This window comes from Tiliqua scincoides, chromosome 4, assembly GCF_035046505.1.
Source record: "Tiliqua scincoides isolate rTilSci1 chromosome 4, rTilSci1.hap2, whole genome shotgun sequence".
Taxonomy (NCBI): Eukaryota; Metazoa; Chordata; class Lepidosauria; order Squamata; family Scincidae; genus Tiliqua; species Tiliqua scincoides.
This window is the reverse complement of record NC_089824.1, coordinates 73,173,815-73,179,814: the sequence shown is the minus strand read 5'-3', so window position 1 is coordinate 73,179,814 and position 6,000 is coordinate 73,173,815.

The window sequence follows — 6,000 nt, the reverse complement described above, 5'->3', positions numbered from 1 at the left end:
CACAACAGTCTACATCAGTGTTTCTCAATGTTTGCCCCCCCTGCAGTACCACTTCATATGTTCCACCTATTCGAAATACTACCAGAAGTAACTGGCAATGACGTCATCACCAGTTACTTCTGGGTTGGGAGGCCAGATGTGACGCACCAGTAAGAAGCTCAGGGTGGATGGGAGGGCTTTTTCAAGTGCAGAAAAGCATGCTTTGGAACTCTGCCCACCAAGCTGAGTATCCTACCACTGTTTGTTGCGTTGTGTTCCAAGTCTCACTGCTGGGCAGTAAGTGTCATGGGATCCCACAAGTACCACCAGACACCACCTCAAAAAGCATTGATGGTACCCGTACCACTGGTTGAGAAACACTGATCTACATGCTTTGAAGGAGGAGGTCTGGTCTAGAGGGTAGAGCCTCCGTCTGCCTGAAGATAACATCCACAAGGTCGCCAGTTCGAGGCCACCGGCACCGTGCGACCTTGGAGCAGCTGCTGAAGCCAAGCAATTCCATATGCTCTGAGCTTGGGAGGATGGAGGCCAGAATGTGAAGCCAGATCGGAATGAAACACCTTGAATGTAGTAGTTCTTGAAAGAAAGAACCTTCTTTGAAATGGTAAAAATCCCTATTTAAATAGGGATTTAGATAAAGCCTGCCTATGTAAACGGCCTTGAATAAAGTCTTGAATAAAGACCAAGAAAGGCGGTATATAAATACCTATTGTTGTTATTATTATTATTATTATTATTGAAGGACTTGAGGTAATGATTTTGGTTTTTGCTTCTCCCTTAAGGAGTATGGCAATTGCTAGAATGACCACAATCCACTGAAATTCCCCATTTCAGTCCCATCGACTTTCCCAAAGTTCTTGACCTTGAATGGGTTGTGCCCTGTATTTCTTCTGACCTAATGACATACTATTGCATTAACACGGGGCCTATTTGCATGTTCTCAAAGGGATTTCCTTTAGTGCTTCCTGTCAGGTCCCTAGTTCTTTCTAGGTCACTATAGAGTATAGACCAAAAAGATGATGCAGTCTCACAATTCACAAAAATCACCAAAGTTCATGGAGGACAGTAGTCAGAGAAAAAAACCAGCCTTTTTTCCGAAAACCCAAATCAACCCACGGTCTGCCTTCCTTTGTTCTTCAGAGCTGTCAGCCTGCCCATCTAACAAGATCTGCTTTGCTTTTGTTTTGAACTAAGATTCCATTAAGGAGTTGAAAGCTTGCAACACACTCAACAGGTTGGGCCATGAAACAATTTCATCTACTCCATATGTCGGAGTATTTCTGACAGAAGTGAGCTGAAACGTGGTTTGCTTAATTTTTCCTCTAGGTACATTGTTACTGCTTTGAATATACTGCCATTTAAAAAAATTATATTTAAGTAAGGAATCATTGTCCATCGCTAATATCTATTGTATAGTGTTAGTCTGCAGATACTCCATTGTTATGTTAATTTTTTTTAAAAAGGATAAGTGATGGATTTCTTTGGGAACTTCCAGTACAATTATTTGCACACAAAAAAGGATATTAATTCAGGGTCAACTATACTACTCAAAACAAATACCTGCACATTTACATCTGACACTTATTTGTCAAATCCTGAAGCTGTTGTCACTCTCAGCCCACAGTGAAGGAAGGCACAATCTCCTCAGGGACTTGCATATGTGGTTTCTTGGAATTTTCTATGAAATGATCTTTAGCACTTGTCATATGCTTGCCAGTATGGCTAGAACAATACAGTATTTTCAGTTTCTTGGTCCTTGTATAATTCTTTTTCGCACCATGTACTCCAGTTCTTGGTGATATGTAGATGTGTGTGAGACCAAGCCTATGGAATGGGTTTGTGAGCAGTGTATCTGGACCTAGTTGGAGCATGCCACACATTTTAACTGTCAGGTCAGCAAAAACCTTCCTTGTGAACATTTGTATATTTTCTTGCTAGAAACGCAAAGAAAATGTGCTTTGAGTTTTAATTTGTACCCAGGCTTTCTTACACATTTATTCCAGGGCTCATGTTGCTAAATGCAGAAGAAGGGGGGTCGTATTTGGTATCTCTGAAGTGTGAATGATTTATATTTTATCAGCATTTGCTTTTTTAGTCTTTCTAATTAAGCAACTCCAGTGTTCAACAGAGGATAACAAAAACAAAAATGTGTGACATGATTCATCCTATTGCACCCACAGTACCAAGAGAGCCTTGTTGTCCCCCTTCCATTCCTCAGTTAATGCACCCTGTAGTGTCTGAGCCATGATCAAGAATGGGAGGTCTGTGCACACATTTCTGTCTTCATCCAGCTTCCCCTCCTGGGACATTACTACCTTATATTTAAGTGAAAGGGAAGGCTGGATTAGGATAAAGAGACACTCATGGATCCCTTAGTCCAGATAATGGTCTGGGAGTTGCATTGTGCCTAGAAGGAGGGTGGGTAGCCTAAGTGGATTCTTCCACATGCAGGCACTACACTTCCATCAAGATGGACCATGCCTTTCCACCCTTCAGTGGAGCTCATTATAGAAAAAGTACAGTCATTCTGTTATGCGGGGAGGTTGGAGATGGTTTACCCATCATTACCTAGCCATGAGAACAGATATGGATATCTTCTTTACATACCAAAGCAACATTGTGGTTTTAAAAAAAAAAGTGCTGCAGTTACGTAATATTGCCTACGTATATGGTTTTGTTTGTTTTAAGGAATGAAGAATCCTTGAATAGCAAAGCAACTCTTTTACTGTTCATCTTGCTTGTTTCAGAATCAAGAACGACTATACATTTGTTTGAATTGAGTGAAAGAATGGCCCAATCCTATTGAAAATAAGCACCAGCAGGATGCATCTTCTACTAGCACAGGCTGTGCACAAAAATGCCATAAAGCAATTTGCAGCAGTGTGGGAGCCAGTACACTAGCAGAAAGATTGGAAACCTTCCTGTGCACAACTGTCATAGTGACAGAGGCCCACCAGAGCAGGCAAGACAAGTACCAGGAGCAGAAGGGATGTGGGAGGACAGGAAGAGATGGGGTGCACAGGAGGAGGGCAAGTTTGGCAGTGACAGCAAACATTAACCCTTCCCTACCTCCTGGCTGGAATTTCCCTGCTGCCCACCTGGCCTGAATGATGGCCCCACAAGGTTCTTCACACCATGAAAACAGTATTCAAGCACACCAGACACAGACTTGAGTCTGCATGCTTGGGGACTGAGTGCTGAATCAGGGGCCCTTGATTTGTCAGCAAAAAACACTGATTTTTGTGACTCAGACTCTTGTGACTCTTTTGTGACTTTTGCCACCTGACTCAAGTTCCCATCTCTACTATATTCAGTGGGGTTTACTCCACGGATAATGTTACTAGGTTACAACCAAAATCGCATGTCTGACTGAGAGGCACAATCTGCAGCAGTTAAAAAAACGGAGTCTTCATCATAGGTACAATTAATAAACTTGTTAGTCTCCTGCAATCTCCAAATGTAAGATGCACGAAGATAGACTCGCACCTTAGAAATAAATGTGAAAGGATAACTACGTGCTGTTGTGATACCACAGTTTTTCAAAACAATGTATTTAGACAAGGAAAGGTATGGACTTCCTTGTCAGAACCTTCGTTGGCCCCAGCTAATAGCCACACATGGCATTTTTCTGGTCTTCTGACATCTGTCACAGCATCAACTCTTCCTTTTTGACTTACTTTTAAATATATTACTAATGCCAAGCATAGTATTTTCCTTCCTGCATTTTTAATTGGGAATATTTTCCCTGATTATAGATTATAGATTCTCTTGTTAGGAGAAAAGCAGAACACAATAATTCTTCAGATAAAACTCTGGTTCTTCAAAGTGTTCCAGTACAGCAAGACATAGAGTTCATATGCCATGCAGAAGAGAATTCAGACACTGCCTTTTAAATTAATTGTTCAGTTAATGGCTCAATAACAAACTAATTGTTGATTGACTCTTCTGTGTTTTTAGCCACAACAGAAAAGTATTTCACAATGATCTCATTGTCAAGTTCTGATAAATTGCATTGGCATATTTCCCTGAAACACAGCAAATTCTTCATTGTGACTGAGAAGGTTATTTCAAAAACACAGCTGAACATACTCAAAATTAAGAATTCTCCAAATGGTTAAGACCTGGGAGCTGCCAATCAATCAACAGTCCAGAAGGTATGTAAACACTAAGAAATAGGCATTCTGGAATGGTGACATTAACAAAAAAGGTGAAAGAACATTGGGCAGCCCATGTTTATTGAGCACTTAGGCTAGTGCCTTTGAAGCAAGTCTTGTTCTCTGAACATTGAAGCAGCATCCCTTCTCAGAGGAGTAGAAATTCATGAAATTCTGCCTTGCTTGCCTTAAAAGCCTGAAGTTCCAAACTTTACTATGGTCTTATTGTAGTCACAGTGTTTTACTAGCACTAGAGGAATGGAAGCCCAATCCTAAACAGTGCACGCCGGCTTACCACCGGTGTGCACTGCCGCAAACAAGCCATTAGTTACTTGATTTTTCTCTATAAACCGCTTTGTGAACTTCGTTGAAAAGTGGTATATAAATACTGTTAATAATAATAATAATAATAATAATAATAATAATAATAAAACATGTTTGCGAGCCCTCAGTGCCAGAGCTAGCCCAGCGCCAGCCAGTGTTGTGCTAAGATTGGTAGAAAGCCGGTGCTCCGCTGCTTGGTGGTCGCTGCTCAGCTGCACCAGATCCTGAGCTCTGCGTTGGGCCCCAAGGTCCGACATGGAGCTCTTGAGCTGCCATAGATTCAAATAGCCCGATTGTGGGGCTACTTCCTTTACTCAGGGGAGTAAAGACAAACGTCCCCTTCTCCTGAGGAGGTGGTGGCGGCTGCCTGAGGCGCACTGGATGCCATGGCAACAGTTTTTGCCGCCATGGCAGCCCTGCACTCTGGGCAGCTCAAGATTGGGCTATGGTCTGCTTCAAAACCTTTCGAATGGTGGCAGTAGGCCATGGGCAATCACAGTGTGTGGCTGCTACTGATAGATCCATGCAACTACTGCTTGAACATACAGAAATTGTGGGGACTGGCTTTTGGCATGCCTCTACAAATGCCTACTTACTTCCAACTGCAACAACATGTAGAACCAAATATGCTCTTGCAGCAGTCACATGAACCCCTCCCTCAGCCACACAGTGGTGGGATCAGAAGATGGCTTTGACAATACAGTATATTTTTTCTTACTCTGTTAAAAAAGAAACGCCATGTCTGGGGCAAAGGTAACTTTCTGTTCTCTTGAGGTTCTTCCATTATGTCCCTGAAAGATGTGGTGTCAGTGTCTAATATTTTTAGCAAATTTATATTTATTACTTCCAATCCAGCTAATCTTGTCGAAGAGCAATTATAATTTTGACAAGATTTGAAGAAGTTTAAGGGTGTATCTGAAACTCCTGTCAGCACTTGCCTCTTCAGAAAAATGTGGCTCCTGCCTCCGGAAAGGGATTTGCATAATCAAGTCAGCTAATTAACTATTCTGACTGTCATGTTTTGCAGTCTGGTATGTTGTTTTTTTTAAAAAAAAATTGAGTATTGGATGACTTTTTTTTGGTCTAACAGGAAAACTGCAGGAAGGGAGCACATTGCCATGCAAGTTATTCTTTCAGCATTATATTCTTGAGGAAAAAATAAGGCTAGGAGTGAATTTGCTACATTTCTAATTATTCTGCTCTTTTTGTGCTTTTTAAAGCTCATCTGCAAAAGAAATCTGATAAAGGAATAAATATGTAATCGTGATTTTCAGTATAGCATAGTGGGTGGTGCTGCTGATGAAAAGTCTCATTCTAATAACAGAGGTCATAGTATGAATAAAAAGGAAGCATGTGCATATTTATGTTATCTTGAACGTGCATCAGCTACTTGAACAGTACATTTTAAAACATGAACATTATGATTATGTCCCCTCCATCCATGTGTTCAGTGCCACAGAACAGCCACTTGACCACAAAACTTTTCCAGTACCTGTTTATGGCCTTCTGAGATGCATCCCTC